The sequence below is a fragment of the Octodon degus genome, unplaced genomic scaffold (assembly GCF_000260255.1).
Source record: "Octodon degus isolate 3935 unplaced genomic scaffold, OctDeg1.0 scaffold00260, whole genome shotgun sequence".
Classification (NCBI taxonomy): Eukaryota; Metazoa; Chordata; class Mammalia; order Rodentia; family Octodontidae; genus Octodon; species Octodon degus.
This window is the reverse complement of record NW_004524836.1, coordinates 1,634,766-1,655,358: the sequence shown is the minus strand read 5'-3', so window position 1 is coordinate 1,655,358 and position 20,593 is coordinate 1,634,766. Positions and strand designations below refer to the sequence as shown.

Below are 20,593 nucleotides of genomic sequence, written 5' to 3'. Positions count from 1 at the left end.
CTACACAGATCAAACTCATAGTGATTCTCCTATTTTCAGCTTCCCAGGCACTGGGATTACAGGTATACCTACAGGTGTACCTCATTACAGGTACAGACTCCACCACGCCCAGTCTCAGTTGCAGTATCAGAGCATCATGGGACAGGGCCAGCACAGTACACTGGGAACAGAACCCTGGTCCCTGAACCTTCCTAAGCAGGTGCTTTATTCTTCTGAGCTACCTAGCTGACCCCATACTTAATTTTTAAATATAATTTTAAAGAACCATGTATTTGTTTGTTTGTTTATTTATTTATTTGATACAACATCTGGCTATTCCATTCAGACTCATAGTGATCCTCCTGTCTCAGCCCCCCCAGTGCTGGGATTACAGATGTGTACCACCATGCCCAGTTTCAGGGCCAACAGTGATTGAACTTGAGTCCTTGTACTTGCCAGGGAGGTGCTTGGACTGCTGCAGTATCTCCCCAGCCCATATTTAATATTTTTGACATTCCCCCTCAATCATTGGTAGAACCACTAAGCTAACTAAATAAATATGCATACATATATTTAAGACTTAGAAACACTATCTTGAATTTGACCTAATTTAAATTTGTGTACAGTATTCCCACATCTACACAACACAACCTGTTCTTAGGGACATACAGAGCACTCACCATAGTAAACTATATGCTGGTCCAAAATAAGTTTCATTACATTTCAAAAGAGACATTTACACAGGAGTTTTCTCTGCCCATAGTATGTGTGGTATAATGTGAAAATCATCAGCTATTCGGGAATTAAAACCATTTAAAAATAACTTGTGAGTCAAAGGCGAACTCCCAAGAGAAATTAGGAAATAATTTAATCTAAATAAAAATTAAAACAAATATTAAATTTTGTAGGATGCAGCTAGGGCAGTATCAAGGATAAATGAAGACTTTTAAATGAATATTACAAAAAAGACACATTAAAATTAATGAAATAAGTTTTCAAGTTAAGAAACCTAAGTAAGATGATAAAAGAAAATAAAAGGCATAAGAAATTAAATTAAAGGAAAAGGAAAAAAGGAAAGATAAAGTCTGAGATATGGGGGCATTTAAAAGATTAATCAAATTAATACACTCTTTGCATGGGTGATCAAAGAAAAAAAAAGTATAAATTTTCACTATTGAATGAAAGAGAAAATAATAATATGTATTCTAAAGATTAAGAGGAATATAAGGGAATATATTATGAACAATGTACAACTTTAAGTATTTAGGAATACTGTAATTTACATGAAGAAGTATTTCCTTAAAATCACAATTTCTCAAAATCCACACAAGAAGATACAAAAGGCATGACTACTACTGCATTTTGTAAATAAATCACATTTGCAACTCACAATCTTTCCATAGAGAAAACTCTCAAGTCAACATGACTTCACCGGTGAACTCAATCAAATATTTACAAAAGAAAAATGCTAGTCCCATCCAAACTTTTGTAAACTGTAAGGGGAACTAACATTTTACAATTGATTTTACAAAGGCATCATGATTCCATAATCAAAGATAATAGAAGAAAGCAGATTCAGTAATCCCTTACAAGCAGAGAATAAAAATTCTTAAGTAAACATTGACAAATCAGTCTCATTATATATACAGGAAATGGTATATTTGGAGTTTTTCCCATGATTGCAAAACTGGTTTATTATTCTAAAACTAATCTTACATTGTGCCATACTAGCAGAAAGAATGCAGGAACTGGGCCAGGGAGATAGCTCAGTAGAATCAGTGCTTGCCTGGCAAGCGCAAGGTTCTGAGTTCAATCTCAGGTACCACAAATTCAAGAACAAACAAACAAACAAAATACGCAGCAACTCTTTGGTCAACTCAGGGGATGCTAAGTAAGCATTTTAAAAGTGTGTCATTCACTCATGATGAAAACTATCGGAAAATTAGGACCAAGGAATTTATTTAATATTGCAATGTGCATCTCTAAACAACCTACATCAAAAATTACTCTAAATGATGAAATTTTAAGTATCTTCCAGCTAATAATGAGAATAGCCCAATTGTGTTCTTTCTGTTCAGCGTTGTTCTAGAGGTCCTCTGGATTTAAAAGCTATGAAAAGGAAATGAAAGGTATAACAACTCAAAAGGAGAAGTAAAACTTTTAAAAGAAGATATCTGTATAAAGGATAATCTAAAGGGCCCGGCCCCTCCTCTGGGGCACACTGAGACTGCAATTGCGACTGGGCGTGGTGGCGCGCTCCTGGAATCCCAGCTCTTGGGAGGAAGTAAACAGGCAGATCGTACAAGTCCGACCTGAACACCCTGTAGACTGTTCCCTAAAATACAAAAAAAAAAAAAAAAAGAATACTCCAAAATGCAAGTACTTGAAATACATAAATGAAGAAAGAGCATAAAAGTCCACTTTTGTAAAGATGTAATTCTATATGCATGCAGAAACAGAAAATTAATAATGGATGTTATTTTTAAAAGTACTTCCTATAAATAAAACACTATGGGATATTTGATCAACATATACAAAATTCTTACAGCAAACACTCCAAAATTTTACTTACAGATCTTAAATCCATGCTCAATTCATGAATTAAATAACTCAATTGTATTAAAATATAAATTCTTCTAAAATTGGCATATAAATCAATGCAATCTAGATTGGAATCCAAGCTGACTTTTTTGGAGGTAGAAATAGAAATTGATGATCTAGTACAAAATTTATTTGAAATTGCACAGGCCTTGAAATAGACAAAACATCTGGATGAGAACAATATAGGGAATTATATTCCCTAGTTTCAAGATTTAATATAATTCTTTTATAAACCAGATACTTGCAGTTGCTTAAGGACATACAAATAGGTTAATGGATCAAAATAGTTTCTACAAATAGACCAAGATATAATGGATAACTGATTTTCAACATAAGGCACTCAAGGGGAAATTCTTTCCAACAAATGTTTTTGGAACAACTGTATAAATCTGTGTGACAAATGCACAGCAGCTCTTATTTTCTGTAAGTGAATCATTTTCCAAAATTTAAATGCAAGGATATAGAGCATTGAGATCATCTTTTTTTTTTTTTTAAAATTTATGACAGGGTCTACAAGGTTTCACTGCATAGATCGGACTCATAGTGATCCTCCTGTTTGCAGCCTCCCAAGTGCTGGGATTACAGGTGCGCCACCACACCCAGTTGTAATCACCATCTCAGCACACCCCAGGGGTGGGGCTGAGATTCTTTCTGGTTTGGTTTGGTTTTAGGTTTTTGTTTTGTTTTGTTTTGTCTTTGGGGTTTTTTTTTTGTTTGATTGCTTTATTTTGCTGTGTTTTATTTTGATTTAAAACAGGGTCTTACTATGTGGATCAGGCTGGCCTTGAGCTCACTTATGTAGCCCAGGCTGGCCACAAACTTGCAGCAATCCTCCAGCCTTCTGGGTGGGTGCTGAGATTACAGGTGTGGGCCACTGTGCTTGGCTAAGAATATAAAACTTTTAAAAGAAAACAGAATAAATCATTCTCATAAAAAATTACAAACTATAAACAAAAAAATAATAAGTGAGGGTTTACAAGACATCAACTAGACTTTGCTCTTTGAAAGACGTCATTAAGAACATGAAATGCCATGCCACAGGGTGGGAAAACAATATTCCTTAAAAAAGAATTTATGCCAAAATGTACTTGACAAAAATTGTATCCAGAATATAATAAAAGCATATATAATAATAAAATGATTAAAATCCAGTTGAAAATATAGAACAGGTTTGGATAGCTAGTTCGATGTAACAAATGAGTGCCAAGCGTAATCCACATGCTCCAAAGTCCTCAGAAGAAAAGTAAATCCAGAATTACTATTATATGTGGACAAAATATCTACTATTAAGACTGTTAATTGTTGGTGAGATGGTGTACCAACAGTAATTCTCATACTTTGCTGATAGACGTATGAAATGATAAAACTACTTCGTACATTCCCAAATATTAGTAACTTCATCAGAATAAAAGGGTATTCAGTGTCCATACAAATTCCAATCTCACCATTGCTGGTAGAGAGAAAACCTTCTGTATAAGCACGCTGGGATGTAGGATCTTTTCATCTTGTGGGTTGGAGCTATTTGGTGTTTGTACGAGAGGTTTCCCAGGGCAAATGTAGAGTAAGTGCATGTAGCTCCTATCTACACTTTGAGCTTTGTCTTAGCCACTTAACTGCACCAAATGCTGGGGAGCCCCATCTTCTAAGCATGTGTAGGAGCAAAAGCAAAAGGACAAAGGCACAGTGAGAGTCTGTGCAGTGCCTTATTCAGTCAGCTACTTAGTGATGGGTGCTTATGGGAGATAATCTAGGTGATTCATATAATAAGGAGCTCTGGAGTGTTTCACTGCTGTTCTAGTAAAAAAGAAAAAAAAACATGTTACCTTGGACAAGAAATTAAAACACAGTGTGGGTTACATGCATGGACTTAAGGTCAGAGTTACTCAGATCTCAATTTTTGACTCTTAGCTTGTAATGAAACTACTTTATGTGGTAGATCTTCTAAAATAGGAAAGGGCTGGTGAGATGGCTCAGTAGAATAAGCACTTGCCTGGCAAGCACAAGGACCTGAGTTCAAACCTCTGTTCCAAAAAAAAAAAAAAAAAAAGTAGGAAGCTATTGATATATTTTCTGGTTCCTAGAATTTTGTTTTATAAAATAGAAACAATGAGTACTTCTCTAATTCATGCTAGCTTTATATTAAATTATACTAAATATTAATATCCTAAATGTTAAATTAGTGTCTCCAAATTATGTAAGGTACATTATAATAAGTAGTTTCTGTTATTAGATAACAAAACATAATTAGTCTATGTGATACTTAGCTAAACTCAGATTTTCAATATAGATGTTTGAATATATATCATTTAGTGTGTTTGAATATATATCATTTAGTGTGTGTGTGTGTGTGTGTGTGTGTGTGTGTGTGTGTGTGCATATGTTTATGGAGTTTTGAGGGATACCGACAACTAGTCAAAAACTTTAGTGAATACAAAAGATTTGTTTGTTTTTGAAGAGAAAATTTCTACTTCACCGAAGTGCTCCTAAAAACATTCAAGTGAAAATTGAGACTATGCCTAGATTCTCGTTGCTTTGTTCTTCTCTCATCTGTCTAGCCTAAGATCAAACTCTCCCCTATCAAAGGAATTTCATACCTCCCTTGGTGCCAGGTTAAAAAATTTATTGGTGCATGCCTTGAATGAATTCTATTTTCATTCTCTAGAAAAGAACAAACTAATTTCTTAAAATCCCATGTGGAACAAGGATTCTCTCTGATCAGCCAGACGGCTCTTCTTCAATCCCTTAGATGACAGATTAGCAATCTAATAACTTCAATCTCATTTTCCTTGCATAGATACTTTTAAAACAGAAATGTGTAATTAATCTAAAGTTAAGTTCAGGACCCTGGTTGAAATTGAGTTCATAATATCTGAATAGAGCCCTTTTTCTATAGAATGCCTTAATTTTAAATATTTTTTTAAATATTGCTTAAATTGGTTTTTGAGTCAGATGTACATAGTCCCTTGTCTTCTAATCAGTTGCTTCTTTTCTTGCCTGCTTTACCCAGTGGACTTTTATCAGTCTACATAAACCTAACACTTGGCAGGGTGTGGTTGCTTATGCCTGTAGTTTCAGCACTGGGAAGTCTGAGGCAGGGGGATTGTTACAAGTTCGAGACCAGCCTGGCCTACAAAGTGAGCTGAACTGCACAATGAGACACTGTCTCAAAAAACAAAAAACAAACAAACAAACAAACAAACAAACAAAACCCCACCATAACACTTGCCAGTTATGGTGGAACATTCATGTAATTCCAGTACTCAGTAGGTTAAGGCTTGTTGCAAGTTTGAGGCCAGCCTGGTCTTCATAATGAAGTCAAAGCCAGCTTGAATTTCACAGTGAGACCCTCTTTTGACCAAACAAAACAAAAAAAATTTTGAAAAAATGAAGAAAATTTTTACCTTAACAGTATATAAAACCACAGGGGTTGGGGAAGGTGGCACATAACTGTACTTGTAGCATTCTGGATGCAGAGGCAAAAGGATCTCAAGGAGTTCCAGGGCAGTAAGACTCTGTCTCAGAAAACCAAAATAAAGAATCAATTTGGTTTCAAAAAATGTTCTAGAATTTGGGAGTATTTAATTACCTCCTTATTGTTTGGCGGCTGAAGAGAGCAGTAAGATGTTTGTTGGAGATCATGGCTTTCCACTGTGAACACAGGCTGCCATTGGGATGTCCTCTGTTGCCTAGTTTTTCAAAAATTTCATGAATTGATGTCAGATGTGTATATTTCCAGATTGACCTTTTCATTTGCATAAATAAAATAGTGATACTCTCACTTCCCAATGCATATCCCTTTGTTCTAGATACTTTGAGAATTGGAAAAGGTATTTATTACATCAGTACATTGTAGTGCTTTAAAGTTTTCACTTTTATGTTGATGTTTCTCTCGTTCTGTTTTTCAGTAAACTTTTAACCATTTTTGGCTGGCTGCTGGTAGCAACTCTCACACTTCACTTGTTTGTCTTAGATGCTGTTTTCTGAGCCATCTTAAATTTTAAATAATTTTTTCTTTCTAAGATACAACTGTAAATGTTGTCCATGTATCCCAGAGCAGGGAACATGTTATGATATTTTAAAATTAAATCTGCTTTGATGCACAGCAGTCTCTGGTCCTCATCAACTACTCCATCAGACAGAGCTGTGTTCCCAAGCGAGGCTAAAGATTCTCAGGTTCCATCTACCCTATTCCAATTAATTCAGAGTGCTGAATTCCATAGGTACATCACTTCGTTAACAGGATCACATCATCTTTTACTATCTCAATAGCAGTAGGCTTGAGTTCACATTCTGTTCAATGGCAAGAAATCAAAATCCCAAAGAATTTCTGAGCATTTCTAGTGAGTGTCAAATCCACAAATGTATATTGCTCTGCTGTTCATGATTTCAGTTCATTCACCTTCTTCACTTCTAGTGACTGGAGTCTGGCTGCCCTCACCCTGTCTTAGTGGTCTGCCCTCTAATTTCCTCTAAAATATGAACAGATGCTACATTAATTCATAAGATACATGAATTCAAGCTTATACAATTTTTAACATCTATAGAAACTAGAATGCAAAAATGGAAACTTAAAACTGAGGATCAGATGGCACTGCTCCGTGGACCATTCATAATATTCATTTTCAGAGAGTTCCTATTGGCTTTTGCTGTATGAGCTTCAAAAATAGCATGCAGAGGAGCTAGTAGGACAAAATGTAAGGTTCAATAAGCTGCTCCTATCCTGTCTTGACTCTATTACTTTTTCTGAAATTCTCAGTATACTTTTGGAACATAAGACAATAAATAAAGGTTGTTGATTTAGTCTCAACACTGTGATATGCACTTTGAATTGTCTAGCAGACTCTCCCGTGAGACCCTTGATGTAGACCTGTCTGTAAGGGGCAAGCATAGCATTGCCTGTATCCAGGCATTATTGTGGTTCCCATTGTTTGGACTAATTTTAGTTTTTCTGAAAATTAGTACCACCCCTGAAACAAGAAGTTTTTGCACATCTTTTATTTCTGAGGTCAGCACCTGAAGAAAAAAAGACAAAAATTGTCCTTGTGTTATAATCCCTATTCGTATTAAAGATAATCTTGTATGTCATTAGATGAAATGCTGCATTATTTATTTATTGAGCACTTTAAACGTGTAGTCATTAATGCAAGCACTGGGAATAAAATAATTTCAAAGCTCAAACTTCTTATAGAGTTTATAATCCATTGGGAATAGTAAGCTTTTCATTAATGAGTCACAGAAATAAATATTTGATGCACTACATGGAGGAAGGACTAGATGACATAGAAGTAATGGTGAGTTGGCCCAATTCAGAAAGGTCGGGAAAGGCATTAATTTCTGTGCAAAGCACTTGCATGCAATTAACTCCTCTGTGTCGTGGCTACCTTAACACTCTCTGATTACGTAGCTATGCACAGCTAGTGTATCTGCTACCGGTATTAAGTGTGTAGCCTTAGAAAGAAGAGTGAGGGTGCACTGACTCCCCATGATGAACGTGATCATCACACCCTGCAAACACGTACTAGTGGAAACAAATAGTCACATCCAAATCTAAAAAAGAAGACACGTCCATTACAAATGCAAACCATTCCTTTTATTTTGGAAGCTAGAGAGCAGAAATATTCACTATTCACTGATCAATAAATAATGTTTTTCTTCTCCCCTTGTGTTTCATGTGTAACTGATGGGTAGGCATCAAAATCAGGCCAATGAAGTTATAAGTAACAACTTTGTTATGAACACCTTGATTATTATTATTATTATTATTATTATTATTATTATTTTGTGGAAGCTGGGATTGAACCAGGCCTGGCACTTGCCAGGCAAGTGCTTATTCTACTGAGCCATCTCCCCAGCCCCGAACACCTTGATTTGATGATACAGCTTTCTTGCTAGCAGTTGAACTTCCAAATATTTCATCCTGGTACTGACTTGCAGAAACAGTTGTGGCTGGAAGATACAGTGTCCCTGAGTAGGATGGAGCTCACAGTAATTGGGTAGTCGCAGGGAGAAAACACAGAAAAAGTAGTCTCTGAGGATCCAGAACAGTGAGAAGCCCATGTGGGGGGAAGGGAGAGAGAGGCAGGAAGGTTCTCTAGTGCAGTCCTACTAGAAATTACAGTCCTAAGACTGGACCCCATCCTGTGAGCCATCTCATTTTTGTTCTTAGGACAGATTTGGATTGTGAGCAGTCATCTGTGTGGCTCATCTGGCTTTGATGGAGAGAAAGCCTGTTCATCCCCAGGAAGTTCTACTTTATAGTCACAAAGTTAAGAATAGCATTGTTCTTGTATCTACGGGAAATTAACATTTATTCTAGAGCTGCACTGTCCAGTAGAGTAGCCACAAACCCCACAGGGCTATTTAAATTCTAATGTATTAGATTAAAATCCAGGTTCTTGATCACACAGTGCTCCTGAAAGTGCTCTGTAGCTAGGAGTCACTCTAGGGTGGGGCAAAATAGAATGCATTTGCACTACCACAAAACCATGTGTTGGACTGTACTGATTTTGAGCTCATGGCATTATTTTTAAGAGAGTGCGTTATTGAACTTTAAGATCTTCCTGAACCATAAGCTAAAACTCACTTGCCTTATTTCTCATCACAAACTATCCCTGGCCGCAGAGCCAGCAAGCCAGAAATTATACAACTGTATTATCGAACAGCGATGATCCAGATAATGCAAGTTGGATAAATTATTTCAGTGCCATAATAAACACCCAGAGCAAAAGACAAATTCTATCTAAACAGAGAGCACTGAAAAATTAAACTTGCCAATTTCCCTTCTCACGATTTCTGATTCTGCCCTGCACCGGCCACAGGGTTTCTCAGAAGCTTGTGTGGAGAGTGCAGCTCCTCATAGTCTAGTGAGGACCCAGTGCCCTCTGTGGCAAGGCTTTCTAAGATCTGTTCGCACATTTGTCATGCAGTCAGTAGTGTTCAGCTCAGTGGAAATATTTTCTCAAGCCTCAAGTTTCTCTCAAGGAGCAAGATTTGCCTTTGGTCTCGTCTTCCTGCTGTTCTCCCACTCGGGAGAAAGGCTCAAAGTGGATTACATAGCTTTTGCTGCTTCTTCAACTGATTCCTCTTTTCTTCTACATCATGAAGTACAAATTCTGTCTGCTACATCTGAACATTTCCTTTCTTTTTTATTTTGGCCCAGAATTTTTTTTTCCAACACAGGCTTTTGAATTTTATACAAGGGGCTCTTGTGAGAGATAGAAAATCATTTACATTTGAACCCACGGAAATCATCTAATATTGATACAAATGATAATTGTCTTAACCTCCCTGACTTGGAAAATGGTACCTGAGAGGTATTTTGTCTTTACCACAACTTACTTAGGCCTTGATGGGCTTTATTTACCTCCTAAGGTTTCTGTCAGTAAATCTCTTTAATTGTCCCTTCTTTGGGAGTCATAGCTCTTGGACATGTCCCTTCAGAAGTGATGTGCCGGTAAACTGTCTAGAAAGAAAAATAAAACAAAAAATGTTGCCTTGAACTACTTGCCCATTTCCACTATTGTGGCTGACTTCAGGCTTCTGAGGGTGCCACTATGTGCAGATTTAGTGACATCTGTGTGTCTCTAGCTGAGCTCCGCATGTAGTATTTCAAGGAACTATAAGCCAGTTTGTAACTGACCCAATAACATTCTGAGCCTTTAACACTAATCTTTGTGTCTTTGATCTTCCAACTCAATCCCCACTCACCCTTTTCCAGACCCTTCTGGATTTTCAAGGCTGGATTTCCTTACTGCTCACTGTATGGACTCTCACAAGCATGGATCTCCATAGCTGTGCAAATCTATCTCAATGAGGAGAAACTGCCTGGTCTGTTATTAGTTTTTGACCATTTTCATTTGGTCTTGATATTTTGGGCCTTCATTACCCTTTTATTGTATGGAAACAACAAAAGCCAAGATGACAATGAGATAGTATTTTTTGGTATAGGATCTGGATATAATATTGAATCATCAGTGAAGCAAACTTTTTTTGTGATACTGTAGAATGAACACAGAGACTTTCTGCTAAACTACATTTCCAGCCCTATTATTTTATTTTTAGTAAGAGTCTTTCTATGTCAGCATGTTGCCCAAGCTGTGCTTGGACTTATCACCTTCTCACCCCAAGCGTCTCAGAGTGCTGGGATTATGAGTACACACCTGGCCTATAAAGTTCATTACATGGTCAAATATTTATTCAATTATTGTATTATAAAATTCTGACCAATGATTATAAGGGAGAATTTATGATATTCTCTAAAATCTTTCCTTTTTTATACAAAGGGGCCAAACACATTCACTTGAAGAAAGATAGCCTCATTAATAAATGGTGCTGGAGAAGCGGGCTTGCTTCATATCAAAGACTAGAACTAGACCTACGTCTATCACCTTGCACCAAAATAAAATCAAATAGATCAAAGATCTGAAGATTAACACAGAAACACTAATTCTGCTGGAAGAAAAAAATAAATAGAAATCTTAAAGATACAGGTGCAGGCAGAGACTTCATGAACAAAACCCAGATGGCATAGAAAACATTACAAAGAGTCAACAACTCAGATCTCATCTTCCTAAAAATTGTTGCACAGCGAAAGAAATCACCAACAGAATGAAATCAATACAGTGGGAAAAAATTTAGCCAGTTGGTCCCAAAACAAAGAACTGATACCTTCCTTTTTTTTTTTTTTTTTAATACCTTATCATTGTTCTTTGACTGGTCACTATCATGGAGTCATTTGCTAGCCCATTTCTATCCTTCATTATACTGAAAATGGTGTTTATATTTGCTTTGATATTCTTTGAAAAGTAATCTTCAAGTTATTTGTAGGAAACATTTATTCCTAGATAACTCTTGATTTATTACTCTGTCTGGCTTTCCATATTTTGAAAGATAATTTTTACTAGGTGAAAGTTCATGGCATTTGATTGGTAGCATTTACCACTTGTACAAGAAGCTACTTAAAGAAAGAAAACAGTAAAGCCATGTAGTATTATCTCAAACTGATAAATCTAGTTGAATGGTAAACAAAAAATATGGACTTTTCCCTTACAATGATATTTTTCTCCCTTTATTACCCATGTTTATTGTATCTATTTTCTCTTTTTTTATTTTTATGCATTTGATAAAGGGTTTCACTATGCAGCTTGGACTCCTGCAGCAGTGATCCTCCTGTTTAAGCCTACCCAGTGCTAGGATTATCATGTGGCACCATGGCTAGTCTCAGTAGCCTGCTTGGCATGCCCAGGGAGGGACTGGAGTGGCATGTGGTGCTGGAGATTGAACCTGGGTCCCGGCCTTTGCCTACATAGGCGCTTAGACTGCTGAGCTATCTCTGCAGCCTACTGTGTCTATTTTCAACATGTGTTTTTTCCTGGACTTATCATAAGGAACTTCATACACAGCCAGCAATATTTTTACAGGCTACTAACTTTTTGTGTTTTATATTGATTTCTCCACTATTACTCACCCATTGTTGTCATATGTCATTTCCTCTAATGTTTCACATTTCCTCTTCTGTTTTCTCATTCTCAGGAGGTTTAAAAAGTTAATGTCACTGGGATAAGTACTGCATTGTAACTTACCTGTGTCAGCTTTTCTACCATTTTCTATGTCTGATGATTAATAAAATGGAAGAGATATTTCTTTTTTGGAAGTTGTAACTATTTGTGTTCTGAAATAAATAGCATTCCCATGTAAACTCCCAGTGCTAAATCATATGCATGGCATCTTATATTTGGATAGTTAAAACAATTGACCTCATTGGATTTTTTGGCCTGAAATGTGATTTATCATTTTTAAGTAAGATTCAGCAGAATTATTAATCTCTCTTATTTCCCTAAAGCTGTTGAAATAAAATCATCCAGAAGCTTTTGGGCAATGTAGTTATGTATCTAAAATGTTCTGAATGACAATCCGTATTTCCCAAGTAACTCTGATATGTAATGTATTTTTTAAAAAAACCAATGTAAAATATATTTTGCCTTTTGAAGCATTTACCAAGTAAACATTCTAATTCCTATCTATATAGAAGAAGACTTGATGGCATGAAGAGTCAAAAAAAGTAGATTTATATAACCAATAAAATTGGTTTACTGTTATATAAACATAACAATAAGCTTCTATGTCATAAATAAGATCAGGATCCCAAAGGATGAGGATTGGAGCAAGACATCCAAAGGACTTGCTCTGGGTTGGTAAAGTGCCACCTGGTAGCAAGGAGCTAATGGGCGGTGTCTCCTGCCTGCAGTTCAGTGCAAAGTAATAAAGCAGATAGATTCCGTGTGGACACCTACTAAGGGAGACTGGAAGCAGAAATATAACTAAATGTCCTGCATGTATTTCTGTGGAGCATTTTTAACTTTTGCTGTCGACTGATGGAAAAGCACTTTGTAGCTTTTGTTTCTAATATGATTTGTACCGCAGTAGTATTTCTGCCACTTCTCACCCTGCTGTCCTTGCCTCCTGGATCTTTCTGCTTACTCCCACTTGGACGCTTGCTGCTGCTCATCATCACACTCCTCTGATTGTCCTCTTGCTGTCAGCCACTGCAGAGGCCAGCTTTACCACATGTATTTATCTATCACTCTGCTTCTAGCATTTGCATAGACAAACATGTGCTGCCTGCTAGGGCCGCACCAAAGCTTCAGCTGTAGTAGCTGCGATGGAGATGGCGGAGCTGCTCATCGGAAAACCGTGCTCCCCTGCCGAGGGAGAGAGCATGTCTGCCTGGGCTGCCCGTCCCCAAGCTGGGCCATGGGCCTCTTGTCGACCTGGCCCATCAAGTACTTACTCTGCTCTGTCCCGAGCATCCCTGCTGCATTGTCCACATGCAGGATGGTTAAGTCACTGGCTTGTGATTTGTTGGGGTCACTCTCCAGTCTTGTTTTCTTTTTTCTTTTCTTTCTATTTTTTGGTGGCAACAGGGATGCAACTCAGGATTTTGCATTTCCCATGCAAGCACTTACTCCACTGAGCTATCTCCCTGGCCCCTCCAGTCTGTTTTTCTGAACTATTTCATAGAGCAGAGCTCACTCCCTACCTTTCTGTTCCCATCAACCAGAATTTAAATCTATTCATTCACAACTTTAGACTCAAGTGGCTGCTATTTCATAGTTGGCTATTACAAAACAGTGTTAGCGTAACTTTTATAAGAATCTAATTTTTTATTCTAAGTGCACTTAATACTTTCTTGGGTGATTAGTTAGAAGAAAATCATATATACCAGTGAAATGACATTGATCAGCAATTTCATTAATTTTACTTTTTCACTCAGCTAATGACTTAAGGGATTTAAATCTTTATTGGAAAGCAAATCATTAGATATGAAGCATCTAAATTCTCTGGAAAAGCACTGCGAGATTTGACTTGGATTTTATTGGCCGTAGCATTAAATAATGTAATCAGGACTGAGAGTCAGTATTTGTAGATTCTCAAATTTGTGCATTTTTTCACTCTTTGATTTTCACTAATTTGGGTTAGCTGCTTTAAGAAAAATACCTGCATTTGAATTGTATTACATATTTCTTTTTCACTATGTCCCAGTGAAACTGTTTCTTTCTTATGGAGTAAAGGAAATGACAAGCTTGTGATCTGAAACTATAGAAGAACCTACCTCAGACTTAGAAATTCCCTCCCTTGCTGGGGAGCAACAGCTTGCCTGGGAATCATGGGTGGATACAGAATAAAAGGAACAAGTGTGTGAAGGTCTTTTGAGTTGGACAGCTGTGGGTAATTCCAAAGATGGATAAAGGTTATCTAAACAGGGAATATAAAGGATATTCAGAGGTTGGAGATGTATTTAGGGAAAAGAGAGCATTTCAGAAATACATATTTAAGTTGATATTCAAGAAGAATTCTTTAACAAAGTACAAGACAGATTCTGATTTACTTCCTAAGATAATATCTTACCTAGATATTATCTGAATATTATTGAAGTTAACAACTTGCACAGTATCTGGGACAAAGGTCACTTAAGTGGTGCAGAGGTGATCAGACCTAAGCCATGTTTTTCCCCAGTGATCCTTGCAGTACCTATCTGGCTTGAGGTTCTGGGATGCGCATGGCTTTTCATTTGGTGGTATTTGGTTTGATCACATTTTCTTCTCCCTTCATATATGTATTATTTTCCCTTAAATAATACATACATTTTGAAAAATGTAAGAATTTCTAAAGTAGAAAATGTTAACTGTTCACTGTCATTTTGCTATCTGTACAATCATGTTTCTTAGCTGAAAACAGAATGTACATTAACTATTTTAAAGTGAAAAAAATTCATTTGAAAACATTGAACAGGGTGGACTTACCCAATAGGCACAGGAGGTCAGGAAGTAAAGCCCACAATGAATTTAGGGGTCTATGAAGGTATTATAGTTTCTTTTTTAAATTTAAAGAAAAAAAAATAGCTGTTCAAATTGAAGACTCGTATTGTGTAATATAATGTCTTTATATCATGCAGTCATAAATATGTGCTGTGTGTGTGTGTGTGTGTGTGCGCGCGCGCACGCGTTCAAGTACTATAGAACAAAGGATTAATTGGGGCAAGGTCAGCTCAAATACAGAACAGATGTCAAGGTTGGAGGAGACCCTCTCTGGAGTGCTTTTCCCAACCAGAGACAGAGGAGAGTGCTCTGGGCAAAGCTCCCTGGCTGGACACCTCCGAGCACACCACTAACATTGGGCCCAAGTGTGGAGCCTCCGTCACCACTGCCGGAGAAAGTGGGCAAAGGCCTCTCCTCTCAGAACTGACTTCCAGGTGGCATCTGTGACGCATGTGTTTCTGAGCTCTATAGGGTGACATCAGTGGTGACAAGGCCATGAGGTTGTGCACTCACTGCTACAGAGACTGAGGAGGAGATTTCTGGCATCTATCATGGTAATGTGTGAAGAGGCAGGGGGTACTTCCCAGATAGAGAAGAGATTCTCCCAAGTGCTGGGTGGCCCAGTTACTCACACAGCTGTTGCCAACATGTGGTGTATTAACATCTAAACTTTCTGGTATGCATAGGCTTGGTCATGGTTTAATAACTAAAATGAATCCAATAACCATGATTACCAAATACTACTATATGAGAGACTGTCTATTAATACTGCTTGAATTCTAACTTAATTGTGAATTGGAAATAATAGTATTTGGGTGTGGATGGCATGGTTCCTATTTTACTGTTCTACAAATGAGCAGACTGGCTTACAGTGGCTAAGCAACTTCAGCACAGAGAGAAAGAGCAGTGAAGATGGGATTTTTATTCTGTCTTCCATGATGTACTACCACAGATTTATAAGTACCAAGCACCAATTCAAACATTGTCCTTTAAATTAACATTTTGGCATAAGCCTTTTGAAATGTGAATTTTCAACTTTTGCCGCGTATCTTTATAATGATGTTGTATCATCCTGCCAAGTTAATAGAGTGCAGCTTATTCCAAATTTCAATATTACTCAGTATTTGGATTCATCCGTTGTCTTCTGCTTAGTCATGTGGTAGAACTTCAGTGTATGTACTTTATTCTTCTAGTTTGGAGCTACTCACCTAAGTAGAAATCTAGGATTAGAATTACTAGGTAGAAGGGTATGGAAACATATTTTCTGAGAAAGCAATGTCATGTTTAATTGATTTTTATTGTGAAAAAACAGTTCCTTTGTCCAATTATTCCACATTCATCACATTTATCACATCTGTTGCATAGATTAGCTATGATACCTGTAAGATCATTATAAAATATAACAGTCATTTGCCTTAAAACTAGTATTTGTTTTAATTGGGTGTTAAAACATGATGTGTCTGAGAGTGCTTCTCAGAAGTGCTGGTGCCGGATAAGAATATTTCAGTATTTTCAGAATACATCTTTGGGGATACAGGAAGGCAGTATTCAAAGAAGACTCAAAATAGCCACAAATATCCAAGTGTTTTTATTCTTTGCCAATTTTTAGATGAAGTATATTCAATCATTGTTTTAACGGTTGTTTCCTTGAGTACTAATGAGGTTGAATGCTTTTCCATATACTCACTAGTGGATCATTTGTTCTTCAGAACGTATTCTTTGACTATTTTTCATTTGATATTTAGTATTTGTATGAAAATAGACTTTGATGTATCATATTGAATGCAAAAAAATTCAGATCTACTTTCTATTTCATTAATTTTGATATAGGTAGTTTTATTTTCATGGTTACAATTGTCAGACATCTTCCTTGGAATTTCTTCTATTAGTCATTGTGTCAGAAGTACGTATAATCCTTCCACAAATGCATGTCAATGATTGATCTCATATATCTTTATTTGTACATTCCATCATATTTTTATTGCAGTAATACTTCTCGGATTTCTATCTATATCTTATAGGACACATTTGACTTGAAGAGGGTAGGCAACTATCTCAATAATTGTTAAACAATTCCTCATGTTTTTTAAAATCTATTTGGGGTTCTCATTTTATTACACAGTAATTTTAATTCCATGTTTTATGTACATCCATGGATTCCTATTCCCATCGTGTCAACTTTTCCTGCAATGAAAATAGTTACTAATTTTTTTCTCATCAAACTTAATGGGAGAGGACAGGAATTGTGTTTGTCCCTCTAATGGCTAAAACGTTGCTTGGCATACAGCTGGCATGTTATTTGTTGAATGAAAACATAAATAAAATGAATGTTCCTGAATTCCTATATTTTCACACTAATTTGAATGTCAATTTCAGAGGCATTTCTGTACTGTTAAATGTTCCATAATCATATATTTTATCATTATTGCAAAACTTCTCATTAGTATTCATATTTAGAATTTTCTTTATGATGCATAACTTTTATTTCAAATGAACTTCAAAAATTTTAAAAGGCTCTAAAATTGCTCCCACAAGAATTTTTTACTTGAATTATATTAAAAATGTGAATTAATATTTGGAGGAATTGATATGTACATTATAAATGCTTCCTCCTTCTCTATTAATCTTTATGGATTTTTATAATTTTATTTCCAGGATTATTCATAAGTATTTTATTGAATTTTGTTGTCACTGCTATAGTGATTCAAGTTATTACTGTGACAGTTGAGATTTATACTTACTTATTTTTCTAAAAATTACTTTCTCTCTATTGCTCCTATACAGAAAAGTTATTGTGGCAACTTTACCTTGCTTTCTGGGAGTTCGCTGGGATGATTCCATTAATTGCAATAAAAACTTTGATAGATTTTCAGCTTTGCTTGAGACAGTCTTGTGCACCAGTCACTGCCAGCTAAGTTCTTTTTTGCCTTTATATAAGAGTTGGGAGTTAGGCAACAACCACAGGTCCTTAAACATTTGCTTTTGGAGATTGGATTGAACGTTTACAGCTATTTTAGAGCTTTTAGCTTTTATTAACTCAGTGTGAATGTTCTGTGAAGCAGATATTTAAATACTGTCCCTTCTAGGGGACACATGTGTGGGTTTCTCAGGACTTACCAGGACCTCTGTGTAGTGCACTCTCTGACTTACACACTGCACTGCCTCTATAATCTCTAGATGTGACACCTGTTGACTGCAGCCTTATCCATGGCATATCAGATCTCTCACCGAGGAAGTCCTTGTGCTAGAGTCACCCACCCTGTCTCAGGTCAACACAAGACATCTCAGGCCAAGATTTCTTCCATGGAGCAACATGGAAAAGGCAAACAGTCACTGTCGCGTTACATTCCCATCACAGTGCTCCAGGGTAGAAGGAGGGACTCAGTGTGATGATCCTACGATTTAGGACCACAAAGGAGGTGCCTAGAGAGACCATGGAATGTCCCAACCTTTGTAATATGAACTGGGAGCCCAAAGCAGGCAACCCCAAAGCTTTTTTGTGCCACATTTTCTAATCCTCAACAATCATACTCAGTTTGACAATATGAAGTTGTTCAATGCAGAATTTTGTACATTTTGTTTTTAGAAAAGACTCATGTCCTAATTTATCAAAGCATACCATTTGATCATTTATTTTGAAGGTAATGATATATATGTTAAATGAGGCTTTTTGTTTACATTTACTCGGTGAGATATTTATTAAAGATGATGGAACACTTCAGTGGGTTTGAGTAAACAGTAGTTCTTGCTGAACGATGGAAGCTGAAAAGTGATGGATAGCACTGTGATGGGGACAGCACAAGTCTGAAGAGCTCAGACTCGTGTAGCACAGTTGAGCTTTTGGCATCATAACCCTTTGTTTCTTGGACTGGCACAGTTATCCTGTTTACATTCAATGTATTTAATTATCACCCCTGAATTACCCTTTCTTCCCCTGCTTTACTTGCCTTTTATAAAATTTCTCAAGGAATTACCTAGTAACTATGGACCCTGTTCTCTAAGCAGCCTCATGGTGTTCTTAGGGTGGACTCCATCTTTGCAGATGTAAAGACCCCTCAGTCTGTCAGGATGCGCAATGTGCTCTGGTGGTAAGATGAGCTCTTCCGTGCTCTGTGCAAAGAACAGGACCTGATACGGGGCTTCTGTGGATTTGAAAAGATAAAAAATAAATCAGGGTTTTGTTCAAATTCTAGGATAAAGCTACTATCACAGACACCTAATGATCATGTCTAGTTAGACAAAGATGTCCTTTGCAAAGTCTTCCTAAATTAAAGCTTGGAAAAGAAAATCTAGGACTTTTCTTTGTAATTAATGTTTCTGTTTTGTGTTTGGCAATCAACAGATGTCGTACATTTTCTTCAGTTTCAATTGAGTGACTTTCTCTTACTCTGAAACTTTTCAAACTCTATCTTAAAAGTATGTGTGGATCTTTCAGACTCCAGCAATGAGGCATTTTAAGAAAAACAGAAGTATTATTTTTCTTTCCCCAAATTAAATTAGGCTTACTCTGATTTAAGGATTACCCAGTGTAATATAGTTGCAAATTCTGTACATATTTCAGGTAATAATGGTACCTGCCTCCTGCAGTGGTGTGATGAAGGTCCCAAGCATACCCCCAGGTTTCAGGATTGGCTACAGGAATTTCCCCAGACTCAGAAAGCTGCATAATTCTAACCATATTTTATTACTGTGAAAGCATGAGGATTAAAATCAGAAAGGGTAAAAGGGTCATGAAACAAACTTCCACATCTCCCACCCAGTGGTGTCATTTAGAGGCAGGCTGAAAGTGCCCAGGTAAAATGTGTGACATGTGACATGTCGGACATGAGCAAAGCTTAGCCAGGTTTTGGGATCCAACTTCACTTTAGGGTTAGTCCCGTAAGCACGTAGCCCAGAAGAACTTGCCTTAGCCACTGGGACTCCAGCATCTCTTCCCTTCAAGCAGAAGCAAATATTCACTATAAATATTGTAGGATAAATATTATAGGGTAAGTATTGTAGAGTAACGTTTTCTGGTCAGAGTGGAACAGCACTGTCCAAGGCTTCATATATACAAAATAATATTATTAAAAAAAAAAACCTCTTAACATATAGAGATTCGATAGCCCAAAGCTTATCTCTCAGGGAAAATAAAAAACCCATCTTGGTCAGAGATGGGTATTCCATTGCCATTAATATATTGTAGGTGTATGAATTCAGCAAAGTAATCCAATGTAGTCCAGTAGTCTATAATAGTAGTGGGTTATCTGCAGGGCTGGCAATGTCAGAAGTTGTTGACTTGAGCCATTTACAGCTCAGCATATTAATATGGCTTAACTTTTTATACCTCATTTTTATACTTTTCTGTTGGATGGTTAAGACCAAGATAAAGCAAGACTTATATAATAAAAAATGTAACTTTTATATTTGACAAATTCAGTCAAATCCCCTCAGGATTTACCCTGAAACCCTGTATAGCAGTTTGCAGATCTCATTGTCAACCATGTAGATGAGTTACAGACATTGATTAATGAATTTGCTGTCTGTGAAAGCCTGAGAGAATATTTTCTCTCCATGTGACTCTCCTTAGGCACACTCTGCATCATTGATCACTTTCCTCTGTGGCCCCATAATCTCCTTGATCAGAAAGTTTGGGACATCACTGAGTTATAGGATGTTACAGTAGAGGTTCTCTTATGTCCTGAGTCCTCACTGAC

General features: G+C 36.8%; 1 protein-coding gene across 4 annotated transcripts in view; it reads left to right on the top strand.

Annotated features, from left to right (window-relative positions):
- The window catches only part of Inpp4b (inositol polyphosphate-4-phosphatase type II B), an 872,970-nt gene that overhangs the window by 437,103 nt on the left and 415,274 nt on the right, over positions 1 to 20,593 (top strand). The gene's annotated exons all lie outside the window — the stretch shown is intronic.